Raw genomic sequence first — 27,933 nt, 5'->3', positions numbered from 1 at the left:
CTCAGTGAGACCCTGTCTCTAAATAAAATACAAAATAAGGCTTGGGATATGGCTCAGTGGTCGAGTGCCCTTGAGTTCAACCCCTGGTACTAAGCCCCCCCCCCCCATTCCTGCCAAAAAGAAAATATGGAAAAAGTTGATAAAGCATGGGGAAAAAAAAAGACAAAAGAAAATTCTAAAATAGACAAATGCATAGTTCAGCAATAGACACAACAGATAAGAAAATGAGCGAACTGGAAGATAGATAAGAATGAAATATTTATACTGAAGCATGATATGGAACAGATTGAGTGGACAATTACAGAAAGAGTATAGGAGATGTTAGGGACAAGAAAGAAGGAGAGAGAGAATGTGGCAGAAGCATTATTTGAAGAAATATGGGTGAGAGTATTCCAAAATAGAAGAAGACCTCAAGCTGAAGTTTCAAGAAATGCTGCAATCCTCAAACAGGAAAAACAGGAAGAAACCCCGCCTGGGCACATTATTTCCCCTTTCTTTTCTTCCAGTATTTCTTGTAGGTCATCTGGCTATTGTTCCTGTGAAGGTATTAAATCTCTTTTCCTGAAATTTGCCTCACCCAGTAGATGGTTGTTGCCACAGGAGTAGAAAATAGACTACTTGAAAGAATGGAGAGAATAGAAATGGGCCCTGAATATATGGATTATTTGGCAGAGTTGAATAAAAGTATGTTTTTAAAACAAATGATGCTGAGAAAATTGGTTATCTATTTGGAAAATATGTGAAATTTGACTCCTACCTCACACTATATACAAAACATTAATTTCAGTTACATTAATGGTCCTAATATTAAAGGCAAGAGTATAACATGTTTTAAAATTATAGAGAATTATTGTGACATCAGGGTGTAGAAGGATTACTTAACCAAGACAAAAAAGCATAATCTGTAAGATGAAATGTTTTTTAAATTAGTCTATAGTTAGAATTTTTATTCATTAAAGACAACAAATTAAGAATTTTTGTTCCTAAAAGACATCATAAATTGAGTGAAAATATTATACAGAATGGACAAATTCCTGTTAACCAATAAGAAAGAGAAATAACATAATAGAAAATGGACAATGAAATAAATAACACTTTTATAGGATCAATTTCATATAACAGATGAGTATTCAATTGCATAGTCTGAGAAATATAAATTAAAACCTACCCCTTTTTAGACAATTATTGGCAAATACCTTATGTTAACTAAAACCTGGAGATATATGAATTCTCATCTGTTACTTTAGGGTATAGAAACTTGTATAACTATTTTGGAAATGAGTTTGGAAATGTAGAATCATGAGCATATCCTATGACCTACCAATTTCATGAGCATTAGAGAAAATCCTGCATGTACCCTATGAGACAGAGATATTTATAAATATTTATAAACAAAAATATGTAACATATTTATATGTTATACATGAACAATATATAAGTGACTCAATTGTTCATCAATAGAAAGATGTGTACTATGTTCATACACTGGAATACTATATAGCTATAGATATGGAGGAACATTTATGTGTATTGACAAGGACAAATATGAAAAACATAAGAGTATTGAGTAAATGAGTTGTAAAAAAGAATATTGTGGTAATTCCATGATTGTAAAGTTCAAACGTAGACAATAACATTTTTTAGGGATAGTTGTATCAATGGTAAATAGTATAAATTACCACCATTCTATATGGTGATTATCTCTAAAGAAGAGGAATGGGTTATGGTCAGTGAGGTATAAATGGTTTCTGGGGTATGCTAATGTTCAGTTTCTTGGAATGGGGAGTGGGTGTCTATTTTAAAAAACAGCAGTGACCTCTGTGTGGGGCTGGATGGCACTGGATGGCCCAGTGAATCTGTCATTACCCCTATCCTGGAAAAAGATGTCCATCTAAAGCTAAAAAATTAGTTTTAGCCATGTCTCCAGTTGTGGTTTTCCAGTTTAACATGCCTCTTCAAAAGTATCAATCCATGTTCATTTGAAAACAAACCTAACTCATAGCATTTCAAATCATTTGTAACCAAATTGCTGATATCTGATTTTGGCACAACTACTTGTTTCATGAGGTCTTTGGAGACTATTTATGAGACTATTTAACGTCATTCTCCTTCTGCCTGTGCTGTAAATTCACAAGGGTTGGGAAGATTCAATTTTTTCTAAGCTGAAGGCTTCCATTGAAGGTCATTCCTTTATTTGGATTTCATGAACATCAGGATCTCTCCCCTTCTGCACTGCATATTGCTTTATATCAATTCTCCTGAGCCAGAGGGAGCAGCCTTCCATTCTGCTGCAGGGGCTCAGGACAGCTCCCACTTCGGGCTTTGGAAATCTCCTTCTGCAAGAACAGCTTGGCATTTCCACAGTGTCTTTCAGTTCAAAGGTGACCCTTCCTTGTTCCCTCCAAGGTCATCTGCTGTTTGTACAGGCTACTGGTCCTTCCTCTAATCACTTGAGTCAATGAGGGTGAGAGCTGGGGTGGGTGTGAGAGGGGTGGAGGCTGTTTCCACAGAGACTGGGTTCTACTTACTCTTTCTTTACCCCTGCCTCCTCCCTTCTATTCCCTAAGCCTCCCAACAAACCTTTCCCCATCTTGGTAAAATACAGTGGGTTTCAGCATCCCTCTCTCCTGGTGGTGTGATGCTAGGAAAAGTATGTCCACCTCAAAAATCTGGGGAGGAGAGGAGGTTGAATTGCAGCTCCTTTGGTGAGGAGAGGGTTGAGTAATGAGTGGTGGGAGGATTGTTTGTGTTTTCCAAAGGGAGCTTCAAGTGCCCCATGGGCCTGCCCCTGCTGGCTGGAAACCCTTGGTGAATAACGTTTCCTTCTGACCATTTTGTGAATTACTGCGGTGTACTTATTACACTAGCAGCAGTAGTGGCTGCGCAGTTTTCTAATAAGGGAAGAGACAATGCCTCATGGCCTTACAAGTTTCTGGAGGTGAAAGAATGTAAACTTGCTTAAGCCCCCACGTCCCCACCTCAGACCCCATTATGACCCAACAGCTGGGAAAAGCATAGGAAGCAGTTAAAACACAGGGTATTAGTCACAAAAGGAGAGCCCAGCCCCAGCTGACGGTGAGGGGAGGTGGAGGAGGAGGGGAGAGGGAGAGGGAGCCAGGGAAATAGATGAATGTGGCTTTGGGGGCTTCGTGTAGTGAATATTTCTGGATTTACTTGGGGTAATTTACATAGTGTCTCATACACAGGAGGATCTCACCCAAGTACAGTTATGTGTTGTTTATCAATCAGGGTAAAACTGAGAAATGTGACTTTAGGTGATTTGTCCTTGTGAACACATCACAGGGTGTACTGACACCGATATACGGTGGCCATGATGTCACCTGGCTGTATAACCTTACAGGACACTTTAGTGGCATGTGACTGTGCTTGCCCAATGACTTTTAGCCCCTGTCTTGTTGGAAGTGGTTTGTCAATGTGTTAGTGTAAAGGGGTGAGTGAGCTTGGCTGGAGTGGGGGAGTAATAATTCAATAATCTAGAAACTTCAAAAAGAGAGGGAGGAGGGATGGAGCCAAGGAGGGACCACTGAAAAAAAAAGTCACACCAAGCGGACCCCTGGGTTGCTCGAGGCTCTCCCCTGCTGGAGGAGATTCCTTGCCAGGACCTCTGGAAAATAGAGTCTGTGACAGTTAAATCACTGGATGCCCAGGGAAGACCCTGGCACTTGCTCAGGCCTGGGCCTGCTTCTGTTTTATAGCCTGATGGATTTTGGCGCTCCCTTTCCCTCTTCAGAGGCCTACAATCTGCACCAAATGTTTCACATTACTCAGTGTGAAAAACCTCCTATTCTTTCAGATTTTTACAAGTTCATACATCCGTGGAAACCTGATATTCCATATTTCATTCTGCTTTGTGGATGTCATTGTGAGGGATACGGGTTCACAGGCAACAGGCCTCTTCTGGCTTTGATCAGCTTGACCGCAACTAATTGTAAATGGAGAACAAATGAAAGAAATATTTACAAATTTCATGGGAATTCAGGCGGGGCCTAGGCCTTCCCTATGCCTCCATTCACAGTAAATGTTTATTAAATACTTTGACTCTACTGTGCACTTTATATTTATATAATCTTAGGCTTAACTTGTTCTGAGGGGTTCCAAAGATTAGTAAAGGGACAGTCCCCATTCTCCTTCCCTTATGTAAACGTCCTTTCTTCAGCATCACAAAATCTGCTGCTGCTTAAAAAAACAAAAGACAACAACAGAAAACCCACTCAAATTCCAAAGCTACAGCTGTAAGAATTAAAGGGAAAAAAAGGGAGAAGGGAGTTGTTTAAAAAAAAAAAAAAAAAGACCGTAAAATTTAAAACAAATTTTGAGTTGCATAGTCAAGTTGGGAAAAATGAAATGAAAATGTTCAAGATTTGTTCAAAATAAAGTCATAAATGCCTGGAGCCAAGTGAAACAGCTGCTAGGTCAGGCGGGCTAAGATAGGCCTAAAAGGCAGCATCAACGAAGGGCTAAATATCATGCAATTCATCAGCATTTGCCTGGTTAGAAAGAACTATGCATAGCCCTGGTAGAGGGTTTCAGATTTGGGTCTTTCCATTCCTAAGCATACTTTTCCAGAAGTTTTTGTTTATACAGGAACCAAAATAACCTCTGATCTTCTCTTCAGGGGCTGTGGAGAAAAGGCTCTTACAGCTGGAAAGGGGGTCAGCTGACCTGCCTGTGAGCTCACCTGCCTCAAAGCATATGCTGCAAGCCCCATTGGATGCTACCCTCTGCCCACTGCTGTCCTGACCTGCCTGCATTTCCAGGGCAGCTTAGACAGATGATGATCCAGATGCAGAAGGGAGGAGAGGAGGTGACCTCTGTCCAGAGAGTCCTTTTTCTATCACCTTCTTGGATGGCAAGTGTGTCTGGGGCCTGCCAATATCATCATAATAAATGCTCTAACAACTGCTCTTTTCATTAGGAGCACTTCACATCTGTGTCTGCTGTACCCGGGCCTGTTCCACCCCAGAAGTCGTAAAAGTCAGGCTAAATTCTGTTATCTATGGAGGCTGGCTTTCCCTGCCATTCTTCACCTTTCTACTCAGACATGAAAGGGAAGATTCAAGGATCACATAAACTGGAGGGTAAATGACCCCAAACAACCCCAGACTGATGACATAGGTGTGTGTGGACTTCTAGGGGGCTGGTCTCAAGTGCCCTAGGATGGATGGTATGGCAGAGGGAGCATTAGAAGCCTGAGCCGAGGAATGAGAAGTTGGAGAAGAAAGTCAACTCCAAAGCTGATGAAAACATTTTGGCAAGAAATTTCACAAAAATGGAGTTTTGGAGCATTTATTAGTACAAATTTCTTTTTAAAAATAAAATTTTAGCTTCTCTTTGAGGAGTCATTGATTTTAGTGAGATCAGTGAAACCATTTTAATGAGAATAAAAATTTGAAATCATGATTATAGATTTTTTAATCATGCTTTGTTGACATGATTAAAAATGATGTTTTGGTTTTAAAGCATTGAGAAAAATCCTGCTTTTTAAAGATCAGTAGTTTGAAAAATGAAGGGTTTCAACATTTTTACACAGTTTCAAGATCCTTTTTAATGAAGCTGATCTGGAACCCTAAAGGAGGCCTATTCAATATTTTTGTTTCAGAATTGAACTGCTGACACTTTTAAACATAATTATAAAAGTCAGATAATATCATCAAATTATATATGGTGAAACCATATAAGTACAACATCAAGATGAAACTTCAAAAAAATTCATAGGCTATCATAAAACTGACCATTGTGCCCTGATGAAGGAGGGGCTGACATTTAATTAAGCACATTCCATGTGTTTGATATTAAGACTGTATGATTGTTCAGTCTTACATGAGTGGACATTCACAAGTTTGACTTTTAAAAATGTCCGTGCCACATCGCACATATTCTACTCAAAGACCTGTATACAAACCGTCCCTACATTATTTCATATTCTATAATGGATGATATATGTGGACATTCAGATGTCTTTGTAATCATATGAAGCCTTTGGGAATGACATTTCATCAGTGTTGGGTGCCAGGATAGAAGAGGAAAAAATGAAGATCATACATATTTATTCCTGCTGTCTTTCCTAGATCTAGTCTTCCAAATTTAGGGAAGGGTAGGAAAATGATATGGCAAAGACAGAAATTAGCTAAACTTTTCTAGGTCTCTTGTGTAGAAAGCAGGTGTATCTCTTCACTGCTGTCAGAGAAGAGTACCCTTCAAAGACGACCTTGATAAGTTCCCTCCCAGGTGATGCAATTTACTAAGAAATATTCTTCTTCCAGACTACTAGCTGTGGAATTATCATGTGTTCTCTTGACCCTCTTTCTCTTTTGAGTTTTTTAGGTGGACCTGGCTTCAGGTTAAGCTTGTTCCAGCTGAAAGTAGAGGAATGTCCTGTATCCACTCATCCTTTTGACTGTCTGGTTTGAGTGCAGTCCTTGATAGATCAATGTTGTGCAGAATTGAACAGTCATCTATAAATTAGTAGCCAGAGTTGCGCTAAACCCCTAGGAATCATTTCCTGAAAGTTCCATATGAGGTTAGACTGGCCCTTCTCTTTTTCTTTTCATTCCTCTTCTTCTATCTCTAGAGTTGCTGTCTCTCATCCCCAGGAGCCATTGTTTTTCTCAAATACCCTCTTCTCATTAAAAAAAAATGCTCTTACAACCCGGTTCACCCTTAAACATAACTGGAAAATAATTGTTTTCAGTGCTAAAGATGATTTGCCAAAAGGCACGTGGATAGAGGTGTGCGGTGGAACGAGGTAGTGGCAGGCTAGAGAGAACTGACAATGTGCCAACAGCTCATACTTACCTGTGGTTATGGGGGTCCTGCCAAGTCAGGTCAAGTTATACAGGCTCAAAGGGCAGGGTGGTGTGATGGGTGAGGCCTTCGACTTTGGAAGGAGACAGGCCAGGTCAATTCCTGTGTCTGCCAGTTAGCTGTGTGATGGGCAAGTTTCTCAACTACTGTCAACTGTAGATTCCTCATTCATAAAACAAAGCTAATAATAGTGCCTGCCTCATAGCACTGACTTGAGGATTGAGCAAGTTAATATACAAAGAATGTTTAGAGAAGCACCTAGCACATAATAAATGGTATGTCAATATCATGTATTTTTATTATTTCAGGATGCAAGGTATATTTTCTTTATCTAGTCATTAAATTCTCACCACCATTTTAGTAACAGAACTGTTTACTAAAGTTAGATTTTTTTTTTACCTTCTTAGAGAAATCTTCTATTTTAGTTTCCCCACCCCCTGGAATGGCAATTCTATTAACTGCATTTAATGCTCAGGAGATCTTTCTGTTTTCACATAAACGTCCTAGTTATTTCTTATGAATTTTGATTAAATACTATGTACTTTAAATGAGATACACACACACACATTTTTTTTTCTGCATTTCCTCCTTTAAAAACTGAGAGGGGAATTCAACCTACAATGTATTTGTAGAAGAATGCTTAATTAGACATGTTCAAACTGGCCCTTGCAGAACAAATACCCTTGGATCAGTTTTCCTCAATGTGTCTTAAACAAGAAAATGGACTTTTCCCTAGTTTTCTGTTTTAAAAGTGGTGATTGAAAATTTTCAATGGTCAGGTATCAAATGAATTATTCAGAATCAAATCAGGACAGTTGCTAATCAGTGTTAATTAATGGAAGCAGAGAGGCAGGTGGTGAAAAATGGTGGGGAAGTGTTATTTACCTCTCCTGCTAGGAACTCGTCTGGACTTCCACCAACAAGGTATAGAAGACACTTATTCTACCAGTAATTCGAGCTGTGAAAATTGTCCTGTGTCTCAGTGTTCTTAATGCCACCAGCAGTTTTTTAAAAACCACAACTTAAAAGAAGAAAATGAAAGCACACAGCTTGCAAGTGGTGCCCCTTTGCACAAATGGACAACATTCCAGAATGGGGTTTTATGGGACTCCACATACATTAAGCTGATCAGAATGGGGGTGACCCATCAACAATAGATCTCTTTATTGTATTGTTTTGACAGAGGACTGATGACATTCCTCAGACCCCTTTTCAAGTAACACTCTGCCATGAAATCTGCCGGTACACTTTACCTGCAGAACTGGGTTATATCAAGTCCGGCACTTTCAGGCTTATCTGATGGCAAATGAAAACTGATACTGTCGGGGAAGGTAATGACAATTTGGTTACCAGACAGCCATTCTTCTCTGTTTCTAAGTTCTGTGAGCAGTTTAATTTGAACCTGGAAAAATGCTTATGAGCAGTGATATACCCACAATTCCATAAATTTATACAAGAAAAATAGGCAGCTATGCACGTGTGTTCTTTCCATGGTATATACTATACAGTCATGCAGAGATGATTAGGTATATAATGATTAGGTGTGCATGAAGGTTTGTGCATATACCTGTATATATGCTTTAATGTGGCTCTATTTTTATATGTGTATTTATGGAGATATAAGTATATGTATAGCCAAAGCATTCTCCACAACACTCTGAAAATACTGCATCTATAGCTATAGAGTGAACAAAGTCCCAAACTGTGTTTTATTTGTCTATAGAATGTGTAACTTTTACAGTATTCCTATATATCAGAACTGATGTTAAAGGCAGGATTTCTTAGCATATCTTCCACAAAATTCCCTGTGATATTAGAATATAAATGTTCTAGAATGTAGCACAAAATAGATTTTGTATCATTTTTTCCCCTGACCACTGAGAAAATTATGGACTTTGCCAAATGGAAAGGAAACAAGGATCTGTTGAAAAGGAACATTCTATTTTATGAATGATGACACACTATTATGAATATGTAACAATTATATATGCTAACGCACACATTGAATATGTCCACATTTTCCATTGAAAGTTTTTTTTTCCACAATGCTTTTCTATAGTTATATCTACTATCTATGGAAATGATATGTTAGCTATAGGCTTGGATAAACTTCAAAGAAAGTGACTCCAGATGCCATAGAACTCAGAAATTGAAAATTAGCAGCCAGCACACCACATTTTGCCTGCAGTTTTGTTTTGTTTGACCATTTGGTACGTGTGTGTGTGTGTGTGTGTGTGTGTGTTCATTTAACAGATTTATTGAGGTATAATTGACATAAAATAAGCTGCAAATACACTGTAGAGTTTGAAATGTTTGAATAAAGATAGCAACAGTGAAATCCATTATTTGGATAAAGGTATACACTGATGAAACCACCAGTTTAGTCAAGATAATTATCATATTCAGTAACACCGGAAGTTTCTTCCTTCCCCTCTGTTGTTCCCCCTTTCCTGTCCCCAGCCCCTCTGGGTCATCATTGATTTGCTCTCTTTCATTAGAAGTTAGTTTTCATTTTATAAAAATTTCTATAAATAAAATCACACAATATATTTTTCTTCTGTCTGGCTTCTTTCAGCATAATTACTTTGTGATTCACCCCCAAATGTTAATAATGACAGGTTTGCTCTTTTGTTTACTTCTAGTAGTTTTATAATGTAGACGATACATTGCACCCTAAATCCATTTAAGTTTATTTTTGCTCATGCACTGAGATATCTATGGAACTTCATTTTTACCTCACATGAATGTCAAATTGTTCCCAGTACCATTTTGTTGGATAGACCACCCTTACCCATCAAATTTCTGTGACACTCTCAAGCTGGGTCAATCATAGGACTCACCTTACTTTCTGCTTCTCAGAGGCCACTATTCCTTCTCAACTCCTATTCCGTGTCTTGAAAACCTGACTTCATATATTTTGCATTTTTGTTGGTTGAGGGGCAAGCAAGCCTCATCCCTGTGATGCTTCTTAACCAAACACAGTAGTTCTCACCATGGATTTTCTTTTCCTGAAACAGTTTAATCCATTGCTAATAGATTAAATGGTAGGAAACATCATATTCGAGTGTAGGTTTCTGGATTCTCTTAAAAAACTGCAAACCTGGCAGAGTTGGGTGCATGCTTCACAAAGTGGGCCAACAGATGATTCTGGAGAAGCAGTGGCTCCCCCCTTTTATGTGCAGGAGTTCCCCAGTCTCCCACAGCTTCCACCTTACTTGACTCAGGGGCCTGTTCAATCTAAACCTTTCCTTTTATTCGGAAGGAAACTGAGTCAGTAAGACAGAGTGAGTTGGGATTGGAATCTGGGGCTTCTGACTCCATACTGATGCTGTTTCCACAGAGATGGAGCAGGCATATTGTATTATTGCTGTGGGGCTCACCTAGCTGAGGTCTGAGTATTTGCTGACAGATTTAGACACTCAGCGCCGATAACTTACACTCTTTTTCATCTCTTGATAATAACCTGTGAAGTTTATTATAATTTATCTGTTGCCATCTTTGGAGAGCAGACAATATGGCAGGATTTAACTGTTACTTAATGCTCTTAAAGGAATTGTTCATTCAACAAAACCATCTTTTGAGGATTATGCTCATTTGTCTTCACTAAATAAATTGCCTGTCGCATTTATAATGAGTGCTCAAAACTCTAATGAGTTCCCATGATAAGGTAATATTGAAATGACCACAATGTAGAGAATATGTTTGCTGTATTCCTCGTCTGTTATAACTTTCTGACTTGGCTTATTGAATGTGTTGGCTTCAGAACGCACTGTTAGCCTGGGAAATTTAGTGATTAAAGGCTATATCTACTACTATCTTTCCCAGCTGATTAGCCATATTTTGGCTAAATTTTGGGTCAAGAATATTTTATGAAAAGAAATATATATATATATATATATATATATATATATATATATATATATATTCCCAGTGGGTAATTCTACTTTCTACCATTTCCAAAGTAGTGTTGGTCAAAGCCACTAACCTGCCTTTTGTATTTCTTTCTGTAACTTTTCTTTATTCAGCCTCATTTTCTGTCTCGTTCTCTGTCTTTGTTCCTCCTCCTTTGCACCCTGTTAGGTCTAATTATTTCTAGTCTCAAGGGGGGTCTGTGTTCCTCTTGAGAACCCCACTTCACCCCGCTTCTCTCCTACTCTTCTCCTGCATGCACCTCTTTAAACTGTTTGCATAGGAGTTCCAGACCCTGTGTCTCCTCACACGGAGCAACTCAACAGTCTGTCCCTGGTTCCCCTCCAGAGCTTCCCCTCAGGCTAATGTCTCCCATGCTCTGCTTTCATTGAGCCAGAAGTCCCCAGACTTGAGTTTAACAGCAATCTCATGCCTCTTCCTGCAGAGCTGGTTTCTCTCCCCACCAGCCCTCTCCAGTTTGAGGACCTGAGACATTGTTCTTACTTGACTTTTCCTCTTTATTTGTCTTGCCTTTTTCCACCTTCTCCCCACGTCTCCTCATTAACCTATCACCAACTTTTTTGGCTGTCTACTCAGCATCCATCTCCTCCCAGGTAGTCCCCCCCCCTTTTTTTTGCATTTCCTACATCTTCATAGGGAATCTACAGTTTTGATTTCTGTTTTGGCCCCAAAGCTTGGGAATATGCTAACACAATTTTAATAGTCTGGCTTCCTTTCACTATCTCCCTTCTCTCTCCACCACTCTTGCCCTTCCCATTCTTAAACAAAGATGTTGCCCTCCCCACTGGGAGAGATCACTTGCCACAGTCACTTTTCTCCAGCTGTGTCATCTTCCTTTTGACACAGGACTCTGCAGTCTCCCTCTCATGTCACTGTCCTTCATGACCATTTATTGTGAGATGTTTGTGTTTGTCTTCCTTTACCATTTTCCTCCTAGTAGCTTCTTCCCCAAATCCATTCTGAGCCTGACTTTTGACTTCTGTGCCTTGGGGAAGATTGTAGATGGGCCTGAAGATGAAGTGCTTGGAGCTATTCCCTCTGCCCTCCTCCATTTCTGGCTCCTGCCCTCAGAGAGCTTAAACTCCTGGAGAGAGTCATGCTCCGGGGAGTGGAAGACAGGCAAATAAAGGAGGTGGGACAGGTGCAGAGTGGTGGTGGAGAGAGATTTCCCCCACACTAGAGAGGAGTCAGAGGCTCATGGGGTGTGGATTTCATGACAGGTTATGACCTGTGACCTACTGTCTCACATGTTTATAAGGAAGGGTATGACTAGGGAAGGCAAGTGAGGCCTTTGACTTGTGCATAAGACTGGAGGGGACTCCAAAAACTCTGCTCTCAAGTAATGTTCTAATGCATTACTTTTTAAAAGTAAAAATTGATGGAAAATTTCCAGGATGAAGAAGACATCCACACTTTCCATAAAGACTCGGAGAAGGCTGGACCTCCAGAGGAGGCTGGGTGTGTACCTGGGGTGTTGACCCCAGGCATCTCAGCAGTGATCCCCAGGCTCCAAGGGCCCCCATGTAGCAGAGTCCTTCCATTTCTCTTGGGGAGATTTTTCTGAGGAAACTACAAGAATAACCAGTATGGACAGATATACAGAGAGTCACCTCTAAAATATTTTTTTTTTAAATGTAGAAAATGTAAGGAAACCTTTGCCCAGTCATGGGCAGAAGCCCAGATAATGGAGAAAATGGGGCCTTTCATTTGAGTAGATTTTTCTACTTGAAATCAGTAAAAACATGGTACTTCTTTCATTCAGTTTTCCTGTCGTGGGTTCATACTGAACACACTGCTTCCATCTGTAGCTTGGTCATTATTTCAAGTGAAAAGTGGCAAGCTGGGATTATTTTCTTTCAATTCTGTATTGCCAACCCTTCCCTATTACAGATGTTCACTTCTATTATTAACCAATGACTCACTGACACTATATGTGTGTGTGTGTGTCCTCTTCTTTTTGCTTTATTTGACTTTATTTTTTTTTCTTCAGTCTAAGAATATGCACTTCAATGTGAGCTCTGTACGTTGTTTTGATTGGATGGAAAGATGCTTGAGCATTGGGAGACTTGGATACTGGGCCTGACTCTGCTCTTAATTGGCTGGTAATTATGGGTCAGTCTCCTTTATTGCCCACGCCTCAGTTTTCTTATCTGTGTAAAGAGGTGGTTAAAGTAGTTGAGCTGTAGGGTTTCCCTCTGGCCCAACATTCCATGAGTTCTAAGGAGGATTCTCTTTCTCCTCAGACTGCCAATTTCCAACCAATCCATGTATAATCACTTTAGAACAGTGTGGCTCCAATCTCAGTTCTTTCTCTGTGTTTGCATTCTACTTTCCATTTTCAAACTCTGCTGGCCTCTGGTTGTCTGTGTTGAAATCACACTCATGGTTTCAAGGTCCCAAATTATCCAAGGAAAAGCCCTGACATGTTCTTTACTCTTTGACTTAAATCTTGCTTAGTGTAAAAGCAGAAGATATTGGGCCAACCATAAACTAGTTTTCTCATCTGTGAAATTAACAGGTCTTATTAGAAACTCTTTTAGCCCTTTTTGGTTTTAAAAATTCTAGGTCACTTCAAGTCTCCTGATGATGTTCATAGAGTCTACAGAAACTTATGTTATCTTGTTTGTCCCAGTCATCAGCATTTGAGATGCTCCAAGTTTCTTTTGCCATCAATTAACAGAAATTTATGTGGAAATGAGATCTTTCTCTCTGTTGCTTTCATCTATCTTTTAGTGTTTGACAAATACTGCTTATTTATGAAGAGTTGGGCAGTTTCCCTAATCTATATTATTTTAAATATATTTGAAAACCTGAAGAGTTGTCTCTGTTCATTTCAGAGGTATGAAGTGGTCACACAGAGCCTATATTCTCTGCTTTGTCTGCTTAAGGGCCTGTACATGCTTTGTGCATTTCAATTCTTGGGGACTGTGTGATATGGTCAGTAGAGTTTTCTTTTAAAAGTAATTGGTGCCAGGTGTGTTGGTGCAAGCCTGTAATCCCAGCAGCTAAGGAGGTTGAGGCAGAAGGATTGCAGGTTCAAAGCCAGCCCCAGCAAAAGCAAAGCAAAGCACTAAGCAACACAGTGAGACCCTTGTCTCTACATAAAATACAAAATAGGGCTGGGCATGTGACTTAGTGGCCAAGGGCCTCTGAGTTCAATCCTTGGTATTGAACTCAGTGAAACCAAAGTGTGGTTTCACTTCTAGGTTCCTTGGGCTCTTTCAGTCATTGTCCTAGCTCTCCAATGTCTAGGGCTTCTGAGGATGCCATTCAAGGAGAAAGCAGGTGTTTCTTCTTGAATGCAGGCTGTGACACTTCTGTGCCACTGGCCTCCCCACAGGGTGTCCATGATTTCTTCCTGAGCTGAGTTCTGTCAATTACACATAAAGGCACTCTGGGGAACAGACCTTCAGGAGGGTCCCGGTGAGTTCACACAGTCCTGACAGATCACTCTGGCTTGCCCTTCAAAGCTCTACCTGAGTTTGATGAGGTTTTAAATTCATGGTTGGCCCGGTAATCAGAAACAGAACTGATTTCAGAGGCTCTACCTACATACAGATTCTGTGATAATATCTGGACTTAGTATTGAATGATGCTGACTTCAGAGAGGTGGCAGAGGTCATTAAAATGAATAGGTGAACGTTGAACCTTATGATGGTAAAAGTAGATGGCGTCAATAATACAAAATGAATGGGGAAAGCATCTTTTAAAATGCCATCTTCTGCTTTTGGTCCACAATTCTGTTATCACTTTTTGAAGAGCAGAATAGAAGAAGAGACTTTAAAATATTTACTCTAGCAATGCAGAAATGCCCATACTGTGTTATGCTAGTCAGAGGATAAGAGAAGAGAGTGGCTTGTAACAGTGGCCTTTTACATTACTTTTTTTTTTTTATGCAGCATGAAGTTTTTAAAATGACAAATCAAAAGTGGTTGCTTTTCTAGAAACATTAGTAAACTCATTTGTAGCTCAATGGGAGTAATAATTGGTAGAGCCATTCAGCTGGCAAGATAAAGGAGATAAGCATTTTTAAAGAGCCCTGAGTTCCTTGCAGGGGAAGTTAGAAAAGTGTGTTCTTTCAGTAGAGTCACTTTAGTTTTATCAACTGTAATTTTTGCAATTGAAAAAAGCATTAGCAGAGGCAATAGAAAATTCTAGATGGAATTTTACTTAGAAAATTCACTTTTTAAAAGTATAAAACTAGGAGTAACATTGGTATCACAAACCTAAGAAATGTAACTAGGAAAAGTATACATAATTAGGAAAAGTAGACAATCTTGAGACAGCCTCCCTAGCCAAAACAAAACAAAACAGAGCTATTCCCAACAGTATAAAATATTCCTATGTAACATATAAGTTATTTTTTTAAACTGGCCAAATTGGTCAAGCCTCACATATTTAAAAATTATTTTAAAATTTACCTATTATTAGACTTTCAAATGAAAAAAATTCTAAGTGTCAAAAAATGATGGTATGGAAACTCTTGAAGTCTTCAAGTTGCAACTTTCAGTGCTTGGATTCATCTCAGGGATCAGAAGCAGCAGAGCCAGTTGGAGCAGGTATAGATGTTTTCTTGATCCTTCTTGCGGTTTTAGTAGCTGACTCCTGGTAATGCTCTTCTGCTGCCTTCCCTTTGAAATAAAGGGGCAAATCCTACTGCCATGGAGCAACCCCAGGCAAAGCAAGTCACAGGGAGAGAAGGTTCCCCCCAGAGTGGTAAGCCGTTGGCCACTCTGGGCTTCTGGAACCAGTCTAGATGGCCACACCTAATACTTGGAGTGACATATTAAAATGGGACGTTTTGAAGATGACCGAAGGTGGGATTATGGTTCTGTATGGTATGGAGCAAAGTCTCCCTGCAGACCACATGCATCACAACTACCTAGTGCATGCTGGAGATCCAGCACTCAACACAGTCCCACTGAATCTAAAACTCAGGGAGGGAGGGCTGACAGTCTGCAGTGTTTTCCAGATGTCCAGATAACCCCTGCTGAAATACAGATGCCTCTGCTCTTATAGTTTATTTTATTGTCTCGATAGCAAGCACATCTGTGTTCAAATCTGGATCTACCCCCTTTTAATCATGCGATCAAGAAAAGCTCTTATAGCTCTGAGAGTCCTACTTTCCTTACCCTCAAAACAGGAAAAATGTTGCTGCTCACCTTTTGGGTTTGTACTGACCATTAAATGAGGTAATGCTATAAGGCACTTATTCCAATATTGGGTTTACACAAAACAATAATTAATTTGGGGTTCTTCTATTATTATCTATTTACTTATTTATTTTTGTGGTACTCAGGATGAACCTAGGGGCATTATACTACTGAGCTATAGCCACAGTCCCTTTTCTAATTTTTTTTAAAAAAATTGTTATACATGACAGCAGAATGCATTTTGACTCATTGTACACAAATGGAGCACAACTTTTCATTTTTCTTGTTGTACATGATGCACAGTCACACTATTTGTGCAGTCATACATGTATATAGGGTAACAATGTCTGTCTCATTCTACCATCTTTCCCACCCCCATGCCCTCTCCTCTCCCCTCACTCCCTTCTTCCCAATCCAAAGTTCATCCATTCTTCCCTTGCACCCCCCCCCCCCATTATGGATCAGCATCCACATATCAGAGAAAATATTTGGCCTTTGCTTTTCTGGGATTGGCTTATTTTGCTTAGCATGATATTCTCCAACTCCATCCATTTACCTGCAAATGCCATAATTTCATTCTTCTTTAAGGCTGAGTAATATTCCATTGTGTACATAAACCACAGTTTCTTTATCCATTCATCTATTGAAGAACATCTAGCTTACTTCCACAGTTTAGCTATTGTGAATTGAGCTGCTCTAAACATTGATGTGACAGCATCATTGTAGTATACTGATTTTAAGTCCTTTGAGTATAGAATGAGGAGTGGGATAGCTGCTGGATTAAATGGTGGTTCCATTCCAAGTTTTCTAAGGAATCTCCATACTGTTTTCTAGAATGGTTGCATCAATTTTCAGTCCCACCAGCAATATACGAGTGTACCTTTATCCCCACATCCTTGCTCACACTTATTGTTGCTTATATTTTTGATAATTGCCATTTGACTGGAGTGAGATGAAATGTTACTTTTAATTTGCATTTCACTAATTGCTAGAGATGTTGAATTTTTTAATATATCTGTCGATCAAATGTATATCTTCTTTTGTGAAGTGTCCGCTTAGTTCCTTGGCCTATTTATTGATTGGGTTGTTTGGTTTTTTTTTTTTTTTTGGTGTTAAGTCTTTTTAATTCTTTATTTATCCTGAAGATTAGTGCTTTATCTGATTTACGTCTGGTAAAGATTTTCTCCCATTCTGTAGGCTCTCTCTTCCCATTATTGATTGTTTCCTTTGCTGAGAAGAAAGTTTGAATTCATCCCATTTATTGATTTTTGATTTTATGTCTTGTGCTTTAGGAGTCTTGTTAATGATGTTAGTTCCTAAACCAACATGATGAAGATTTGAGCCTACTCTTTCTTCTATTAGGTGCAGGGTCTTAATTTCTAGGTCCTTGATCCACTTTTGAGTTTAGTTTCGTGCAGGGAAAGAGATAGTGGTTTAATTTCATTTTGCTGTGTATGGATTTTCAATTTTCCCAGTACCATTTTTTTGAAGAGGCCATCTTTTCTCTGTTCTTATCACATCCTTTGACAACCTTGTTTTTTTGTGTGTGCTTTTAGTGCCTTTGTCTAATATGAGATAACTGCATTTATGTGAGTTTGTCTCTGTGTTTTCTCTTCTGTATCATTGGTCTACATGTCTATTTTGGTGCCAATAGCAAATACTCAGGATGAACCAAGGGAATTATACCACTGAGCTATATCCATAGCCTCTTTTCTAAAATTTTGAGGCAGGGTCTTGCTAAGTTGCCAAGGTTGACTTCAAACTTGCGGTCCTCCTGTCTCAGTCTCCAGAGTAGCTGGGATTATAGGTGTGTACCCCCATGCCTGGCTACAAGGGAGGCTATGATTATTATCTATATTATAAAATGTTTTAGGAAAGATATCTGAATCTTCACTGATTGAGAGCAACATAATCTGTATATTTAAAGGAATGAGTGCAAATGCATATTAAATTATAAAACCTTTGTATTAAGGACAACCAGCAAGGTAGTTAAAGCATTGGTTATATTCTTAGTGTTTATGGTTTGAATGGGTTCCCTCCAAAATTTGGGAGTTGCTAATGTGCTAGTATTAAGAGGTGGAGGCTTAAGGAAGAAATTAGGGCACAAGGGCTCCCCTTTGTGAATGGGATTAACTTAGTGCTCCTATGAAACGCCTTGATGGAGGGACTCTGGCTAACTTGCTTTTGTTCATCCTGCCATATGAGGACATGGAGGATGCAGCAGTGAGGCACCATCTTGGAATCAGCCCTTATGAGGTGACCAAACCTTGCTCCTTGACCTTGAACTTCCTATCCTCCATAAAAATTGAGACCCAAACTTCTGTTCCTTATGAATCCCCCAGTCTACTGCATTTTGTTATAGCAACACAAAGATGGACTAAGACACTTAGGTGTGCCAGCTTTTTTCTTGTCCCAGATTCTACTGAGGTTTTTTTTTTTTTTTTTTTTCCTCCAATCCTCTGTGTGGTATTTTGTCCAAAGAGGCAAGAGTCCTGGCCCTCTTTGCCCCCTTTGTTGGTTTTAAGGCCATTACTCCTGAGTTTCTGCCTTTGAATCAGCTCAGAGGGGAGTCTTTAGCAGATGATTTACAAAGAAGGCTTTGATGCTCTCTGGCATGTCCTGCAAAATGTTGTCAGTTTGCTGACTTGTTAACCCTGGTGGCATTTGAGAACAGGTCCCTGCAGCTGTTTCTCTGTGTCTACTCTTCTGTCCCAGGCTTTCTCCTTTCTCTGCTGTGCTAGTTTTTCTGCTGAACACAGCCTTTCTGCTATGATTATGGAATCCCCCCTTTCTGTGACTTGGCGGGACAAATTACTTCTCTGTGGCCATCTGAGCAGCAGAGGGATTCCTTGCTGCATTTCTCGGATAATACCATTAAATATTAAGTAGGCTTGATTCTTTTTTTTTTTAATTTTTATTTATTTTTTTTTAAGTAGGCTTGATTCTTTCCACAAATTATTTTCTTAACTTTAATCACTTTAACTTTGTTGGGATTTAGGGACCATATTAATGGCAAAGCATCACTGATTCTGAGAGCTGGAAAAATTCTTCAGCTATAATTTACTTGATTCTCTTCCAGAAAATATTTTAGGACAAATCCAAACCTTTCAAGTACAAGAAGCATAATAAATGATAATTTTTTTTAAAAGTAGCATTGGCGAACACTAAATGTGTGATGTCAACCTGAAACTTTCAGGGTTAGTTGGAACTTCCTACATTCAACATTCCCCTTTCATGGTCATAACGCTAAGCCAAGCATCAAGAAGGACCCAGAAGAGCCCCCCCTTTTGGGGGAATGCATCCCAATTGAGAACCAGGGTGGAAATAGCTTCAAAACAAGGCTGTCAAAGGATGTGACTAAGCACAGAAGCACAGAAGGCTTGGAGAAGGAGGAAGCGTGTGGGGGACCAAGGGTTCCATTTTCCTCCTGAATTCCTTGCTTTTCTTCACTTGTCTCACTAGGCATCCACCAATGATCTACCCTTGGCATGGATTTTGCCCAGGTATCCGTGGGTAAAGTTCCCTTGAGTAGGAGGTTGGCTGTCATTGGCTGCTGCATCTTGTTAGCAAAGAAAGGAGGAGGGGTGAGGGGGAACATAGGGTGCCTGTGCTGGACGGTGTGTGTAGGTGCTTTGCCAGTAGCATCTTATCCAACCTGCAGCACTCTGTAGGCAGTGAGGCCTCATCCCTGTTTCCTAGACAGTGGAACTGAGGCCAAGAGGTTTAACAACTCCCCAAGTCTTCATGCAGTTAGCAAGTGGACTTGGGTTAAATTCAAGTCTTTTTGATGCCATGACAAACCAGGCCCTGGACTATTAATATGGAAAGACCAAAATTCGCATAGTCAGGGATTTCTCTCTAGGAAAACTGGTTCATGTTTTGCAGTAGCCTGGGAGTTACTAATGAGAAAAGGCTGCCTGAAATGTCCTGGTGAATTCCTTAAGGCTGATGGCTCCCTCCCTCCTTTCCTTCCCTTCCCTTCCCTTCCCTTCCCCTCCCTCCCTCCCTCCCTCCCTCCCTCCCTTCCTTCCTTCCTTCCTTCCTTCCTTCCTTCCTTCCTTCGTTGACTGTTGTCAGTTTTGATGCTATAACAGAATACCATAGGTGGCTTAAACATCACAAGTTTGTTTCTCACACTTCTGGAGGCTGGGAAGGCCAAGATCAAGGTGCAGATACAGATTGGTGTCTGGTGAGGGTTTGCATATCACTGTTTATTCTCTGTATCCTCACGTGGTAGATACCATGTGTTGTTTCTTACAAAGACACTGATCCCATTCCTGAGACCTCCACCCTCAAGACCTAATAACCTTTCAAAAGCCCACTCCCCAATACCCTTGCATTGGGGATCTGGCTTCAACATATGAATTTTGGGAAACACGGACTTTCAGTCCATAGCTACTATGGAAGTATCAGAGATTCTTGCTGTTCAATATGCAAATCTGGAATACTTCAGGTGTTGCAGTGTGGATGATGATAGAAGACAGACTTAAGACCCATGGTTCAGATTAGGGTAAAAGGGAAGAACACTCCTGGAGCCTGGAGCTCACTCAGCTCAAGGGGTGCATGCAGGTCTGCTTGGTACCACGAGGGCAGCAGGAGGACCACATGTGTCCTTAGGTGGAGAAGTCAGGAGACTGAACAGGCTTAGAAATGGTGGGAGGGAGCATCCACTTTTGCTACTTTCACTGGAGGGTGGTACTTTGGGATGCAATGTGATGCAAGACTGGTGTGCATGGAGGGTAGAGTGTGTATCTGGGCAGGTTGGGCAGAAACTGATGTGCCTGCTGTCCCTTCCCTGTGCTCCCTGCTGCATGCCACCCTTCTGTTTGCACTTGTACCTGTAGCATCCTCCTCCTCATTTCTACACTGTTGATAACTCTACAGTTTATGACTGTGAGACTTATTTTGCAGGACATTTCTAGCAGGCTGCTTCCTGCCCCCAACTGTAAGGCACCTTAATTTCCTCCATAGTGCCTCTCTGCATTACACCAGGGGTGGATTATTTCTGGAAAGGCCTGGCTCTCTGCCTGTGGCTTGTTGCTGATTTTTCTTTCAGTGACAATTCCTTTCCTGACTTTTCTTTATGGCCCCCTTTTCCACTTCTAATATTCTTCCCAAGGTCTGCCTCTGTTTGGAGACTTCTGCCTTAGCCACCCCCCGTGGTGTCTGAGAATCCATCAAAGAAGGGCCTTCCCAAGTCTCATATTGAAGGTTTCACTGGTTAACTGGTTAACTTCCACTGGCAACTGATGCCCCATCACCAATTATCTTCCTTCCCTGTTCTCTGTCTGTCATGCTGTCTGTTTTGGTAATGGAGCTTCTGTTCACAGCATTTCCAGTATCTTGTGTGTTCTGATTTTCAAATGTGCTTGGTCAGCAGTGAAACCAGCAACAGATGGAGAGGAGATGGTTGCTTTACCTCCTTTACCATGACAGGCCCTGCTTCTCAAGAGGCTGCAGTGATACGCTCCTTGGGACCCAGCCCCCAAAGTGCTCATGGCTGCTTGTGTGTGTCCCCACCTATACTGTTCCGTACACTACTTTTACATGTAGTCCCTTCATGACTATCTCTTTATTTGGGTGATGTTTGATGAACTGTGTGTGCTTTGGGGCCCCTGCAGACTTGAATGGCCAGAAGAGGAAGGTCTCCGGGGGTGTCACCATAATCCTCACCTTCAGAAGTACAATTATTCTACTGAGTGAAATGACGCCATTCTGAAGGATAGCACAGTTTCTCCAAGTACTGGGCTGTCTCCTTGCTTTGTGAACAAGGGCAATTCCTGTTGTTTCAGGGATGTGAAGAGCAAAGCCTAGGAGAAGAAGTCCTGGTTTAGTAAAGGAGCTCTGTTTTGGAAGGTTTTAAAACAAATTTCCAACTGTATGACATTGGATAAATTATAAATATCTTGATGTCAAATTGCTTATTGAAAATTACGGAGCCAAGGATTTTGCGAAATCTACAGTTGCTTTTACCTCTAAACAGGTAAGTGTCAGGCAAAGGGGCCACTTTTTGGAGTTGGCTGAGGAGCTGGTCCTTCATCTTTGGACTGAGAGACCAGGCTGTCCTCTACTTTTTCCCACTCTACCTGCTGATCTGGAATTCTGATGTTTCTGCCTTGCCCTTGACTACCACCTCTGTGTCTGAGATGATTTCTTTGCTGTCAACTTAATAACCCCAATCTGGGTACTGGATTATACTGGCTACTCCCGCTGGAGCAGGAAGAACCCATACCCTTTCTGGAGACACAAATGTCTTCCATGGACCTCATGAGGAATATTCAGTGGTAGAGCAGTGCATGGTGAGAGCTGTGACCTAATCAGTCCATTCTGGTGGGGCCCAGCTGGAGGAGGTCGGTCATCAGGGGCATGCCCTGGAGGGGCTCATTTCCTCTGTGGCCCCCTCCCCACCCCTGCTTCCTTGCTGCCACGGGGAGAGCAGGTTCCCTCCATCATACCTTTCCCCATGTTAATGTTAGGGTTTAGATATGAGATGTCCCCCAAAAGCTCATGTGTGAGGTGATGCATGTATTTTCAGTGGTAAAATCATTAGATCATAAAAGGTGTAACCTAATCAGTGGACTAACTCACTGATATGGATTAACTGGATGGTAACTGTTAGTAGCACGTAGGGTGTGACTGGTAGATCATGGGAGGTGTGACTTTGGGGTATATATTTTTCCCCTGGTGAGCAGAGCTCTTGTTTCTGCTTCCTTGTTGCCATGTCCTGAGCGGCTTTCCTCTGCCACACCCTTTGGTCATGATCTTCTGTCTTACCTTGGGCCCAGAGTTAGGGAGATCTCTGAAACCGAGTTTCCAATAAACTTTTCCTCCACTAAGTTGTTCTTGTCGGGTGCTTTGGTCACAGTGATGCAAAAGCTAACTAAAATAGAGACTGAAGGAAAAGCTTGATGGTTGAAAACAAACCAGACAAAACCCAGCACACACTTCTCTCTCAGCTTTCGTTTCCTAGCATGGATCTGGAAAGGAAGGAAAGCAGGACAGTTAGAGAATAATTTCTCGGTGCCAGGCAGTGCGCTAGGAAATGTATATACCTGTTGGCACCTATTCACAGTTGCTGTACCATCTCTATGGTACAAATGGTAAAACCGAGGCTCTGGGACAGGTGACACATGGCAGAAACACACATAGCTAATCAATATCTCAGTTGTGGCTGTGCCAAAGGGTTAGGCCGACCTTTGTTTGGTTTTGTTGACTCACAAAATTATTCTGAATGTTTCCAGGATTCATGTGCAAATGGTCCCTTACAGTAGCTAAAGGCTGTTTCATCTACACCTCTCTTTGATTTGCTTTTGTCGAAGGTTGTTATTCTCTTCTGTTTTAAATCTTGTTTTGTCTTTTCCAGGTGGAACATTCAGATGCTTGCAGGTTCACTGCCATTGTGCTTTTTCAGAAATTGCTACAATAGCACATGGACAAGGAAAAGGAATGAGAGGAACAAGAAATGCCTCCTCATGGAGTGAACCCAGAGGAAAAATGTCTCGCTGCTCTATGGGTCACATCCCAAGCCACTCTTCATTCGCTTAAGCCAACACCCCTTACATTTCCAGAGGGCACACTGTTTGCTTCCTACTTAAGATAACATCTGTCACCTTGACAAAGTCAAGTCTCATTTCCATTCTCTCTCAGCTTTAACATGTTTACCCACACTCACACCATCAGTACTAGTTCCTCAATCTCCTGGAAGTTAAAATAATTTCTAACTACTTTAATGAGGTTTGGCTGAGCCAAATGTTTGTAACAGCCTCTCAGGGAATTTGTGGGCCCCTTATATTAGGAAGAACATTCATACCTCCAGTGCTAAAATGGAATCCTCCTTGGCTCACCTGGGTGGCAATTGCGTCTGGAAGAATTTGACTTCATTACGTACCAGGGTCAGGAAAAACTCCAGTATGTGTACAAAATACCCTGTGGGTTATTTACCTTCAATAGCTTCAGCTAAAAATAATTACAGTAAACTCACTTTCTGTATCTTGTGATGGGGACTATTGATATTTCATGAACAGCATGTTTGAAACAATTGGCCTCAACAAGCTTTTCAGGTTCTTGTTTACAGTGTTTTTGTCTTCCACAGGAGGATAAGCATGGCATGAAAGCCACTTTACCCAGCAGAGGGGAATCTAGAATAATCACTGGATTTTTATTTGTCTTTCCCCTAACTCCCCCTTTCCAGATCTGCCAGTTACTAGTCCTGATATCCTGGGGCAAGTTGCTGAACCTCTGTGGACTTGGCTTTGTGCATTTGAGCTGTCCTTGTGAACAGTTTTCCCTTCCAGAGGACATTTGGCAGTGTCTGGAGAGGTTTTCTGTTGTCACTGTGTAGGGCATCCAGTGGGTAGAGGCCCAGGATGGTGTTAGACAACCCAATGCCCAGGACAGCCTGACACACAAAGAAGTATCTAGCAGCATGTGTCTGTGGTGCTAAGGCTGAGGTAATGTTGAAGAGAAATTTTGCTTAGGTGCTTTGTAAACTCTTTAGTGCTGTAAAAATATCAGACGTTACTATAGCTTCTTCCACACCTGGGTGCTAATTCTGACTCTAATTAGTTAGTATCCAACATGCTGTAAGTACCATTTAAACTTGGAACTCCATTTATTTTTTTTCCTTTTTAAAAATGTGTTCTAATTAGTCACACATGACCGTGGAAAGCATTTTGATACATCATACATGAATGGAGTATAACTTCTTATTCTTCTAATTGTACATGATGTAGAATCACACTAATCATGTAATCATATATGTGCTTAGGGTAATAATGTCTGATTCATTCTACTATCCTTAACCCCATACCCATTCCCCTCCCTTCACCCCACTCTGTCTAATCTAAAGTACCTCTATTCTTCTCTAACCCTCCCACCCCTGCACCTTTGTGAATTAGCATCCATCAGAGAAAACATTTGTCCTTTGCTTTTTTGGGATTGGCTTATTTCGCTTAGCATGATATTCTCCAATTCCATCCATTTACATGCAAATACCATAATTTCATTCTTCTTTAAGGCTGAGTAATATTCTGTTGTGTATATATACCACATTTTATTTATCCATTCATCTATTGAAGGGCATCTAGGTTGTTTCCATGGCTGGGCTATTGTGAATTGAACTGTTATAAACATTGATGTGGTCGCATCACTATAGTATGCTGTTTTAAAGTCCTTCAGGTATAACCTGAGGAGTGGAATAATTGGGTCAAATATTGGTTCCATTCTGAGTTTTCTGAGGAATCTCCATACTGCTTTTCATAGTAGTTGCACCAATTTTCAGTTCCAGCAGCAATGTATGAGTGTACCTTTTCCCCCACATCCTGGCCAACATTTATTGTGCTTGTATTCTTGATAATTGCCATTCTGACTGTTGTGAGATGGAATCTTAGAGTAATTTTGATTTGCATTTTTCTGATTGCTAGAGATGTTGAACATTTTTTCATATATTTGTTGATCAATTGTATTTCTTATTCTGTGAAGTGTCTATTCATTTCCTTAGCCCATTTATTGATTGAGTTATTTGGGGTTTTTTTTTTGTGTGTGTTGTTGTTGTTTTTGGTGTTGGGAACTCCATTTCTTTACGAGTAAAACATACTAGGCTTTATGACCTCCAGAAACCTTTCTGGCACTGAGAATCAAAACAGAAAAAGCCCTGCTGATAATGGGACCCAGAGGTGACAACATCACCAATAGCTCATTTCAGCACTTTTCATCCCTCATGTAGATCATTGACCTGAATCTTCCTTTCTTCCTGAGGCAATCTTGAGATTTCCTAAGAGGGAGGAAGCAAAAAAAAAAAAAAATTAAGTTTGTTCCTGTAATAAACAGGTAAGATTTATGGGTAGTAGTTTCTGTTTTGTACTTTATAGGACAATGCCATCATCAAAAGCAGTAACCACAATAGCTGGCACTTTTGTGGTGCTCACTGGGTGCCAGGCACTGGGACACTTGCTGTGTGCCAGACCCTGCACTAGTGCATGAGCTGCAAGGTCTCACTTAGTCACCCCAGCATGCCTCCATGCTTGGTATTACCTCCTTTTACAAATGAGGAGGATATGGCTCAGAAAGGCTTAGTAAGTTGGCTGCAGTCACAGAGTTAATGAGCAACCAAATTGCTTTAGAATACAAGGCCTGGGCCCTGTTCCTTCTCGAGGTGCTCATCTCAGGAAACTGCAGTGAGAATTAAGCAGGAGTAAAATGAGTGCTAAGAAGGTAAGAGGAGAGCTGCTCCCACCTGCTGCCCCCTCTCTGGGGGTGGATGCCCCCATCTATTAAACTGGTGGAGAGACTTGCAATAAACTTGGTGTCAGCTGAGCTGTCAGAACAGTGAAGGACAGTTCGGAGAAGTGGCCCTTTTCTGCCCTCTTTCAGGTAATTATTACAATATCTCCAGTGTACATGGTGAGAGCAGAGCTAGGGATAACACTATTGATGATAAGAAGCAAGGGTAATGCTCAAGGACTGGTGGTTTTTAATGGTTTTCCTTTTTAATTATTCTATGATTGTATTATATTATATGAAGGGAAACGATAATCATCACCAACAAATTTGTGGATTCTGCTTTTAAACAGGGTGGATAAGAATATGGAATTCAAACTATGATCGATGGGGGTTTTGAATATCTGGGGATCAGTTATTCTCCTTTGGAGATAGCAACGCTCCAACCCTGTCAGTGGTGTTCAATGTCGGCTGCCCCTGGGGACCTTTTAAAAATTCTGATGCCCGAGCTCTACCTAGGCCCCTGAAATCAGAATCTCTTCAGGAGACCTAGCTATCAGTAATTATTCCATTCTTACCCTCCCCTCAAAAATGGGTTGCCAAGTTTGAGAGTGACTGCTCTATATTGGTGGTCTTTAAACACCTATGTGTGCCAGAATCATCTGGTGACTTGGTAAAAACCCAGGGCTCAGCCCAGTTCTCCCCCAGTGAGCTGGGGCCTGAGAGCTGTTAACTCTCCAACTGATTCTGATAAACACCATAGTTGAGAATCACTGCTGATTTTCCTCCTTTTCAGAGTCTCTTCTAGTTTTACAATCAAAAGCTGCCTTGAATCTTAGCTGAGGAATTTAAAACCTGCATGCAGGCAGATATGTGGGCATTTACACAACTCATCTATGGGCTGTGGACCAGTGAGTTACCTGTGTCCTGGACATGCCTGTCTTGACTTCCACAGGCCTTTCCAGCACTTTCCTAACAATGGACCCATAGTCCAACCCAGAGGATACTTGAAAACAAGGTGAATTTGTCATTAATGTGTAATACTTTCATGGTGCACATTGCTACTTGGTCTATAGGAGAGATGGCAATTGCTCATTTATGAGCTCAAGGTGAGGCCACTTTCTATAGAACATTCAATTTTACTTCCAGTTGCTCTTCACAGTTTTTGATGCCTTCTGAATGGCAGTTCCTTTTGTTGTTGTTGTTGAACAATTCCCATGTTCCAGGAATTGCCTCCCCACCAACCTCCAGGACTTACCTTGTCATGTACCCTGGTAGGCTCTCTGAATCCCTGAATCTCAAATTGTTTACATCATTCTGTGTTTTACTTTGCTCTCTTCTTGTTGCCTTCAATTCTAGAAGGAAGTGTGAGGTTGTAAGTGTGAAATGTCATTCACATTCACGTGTGATTTTTATTTTTTAAATCTTTGAAAAGAGTAGCCATTGTCACCTGTAATGAGAAGTTGGAAGATTGGCTCATGAGAGAGAAGTAGAACTTGGAGAATGGTGAAGTCCATGATGCTGTTCAGCCCAGGGTTCTTAGGGGTCCTGACTATGCATAAGCTAGTCTTCAAGCCAGTCTGTATTTTTATTGGGTAGGCTTCAAAACTTTCCAAGAAAGCAACTCCACCAGCCTAATTATATCAGAAAATAATATACATATCATAGCAATTGATAGGTGCAATATTTAGAACAATGTTGTTTGCTGAAGAGTTATATCTTAGGCCACTACATATATGATGACTTACTCTGTAGGACTTAGGATAGCCCCTCCAATCCAAAATACTCTTCCGGGTAGATGTTACAG

The sequence above is a fragment of the Spermophilus citellus genome (genome assembly GCF_964194105.1).
Source record: "Spermophilus citellus genome assembly, chromosome: 2".
Taxonomy (NCBI): domain Eukaryota; kingdom Metazoa; phylum Chordata; class Mammalia; order Rodentia; family Sciuridae; genus Spermophilus; species Spermophilus citellus.
The sequence above is the reverse complement of the archived record's forward strand: the minus strand, read 5'-3'. Positions refer to the sequence as shown.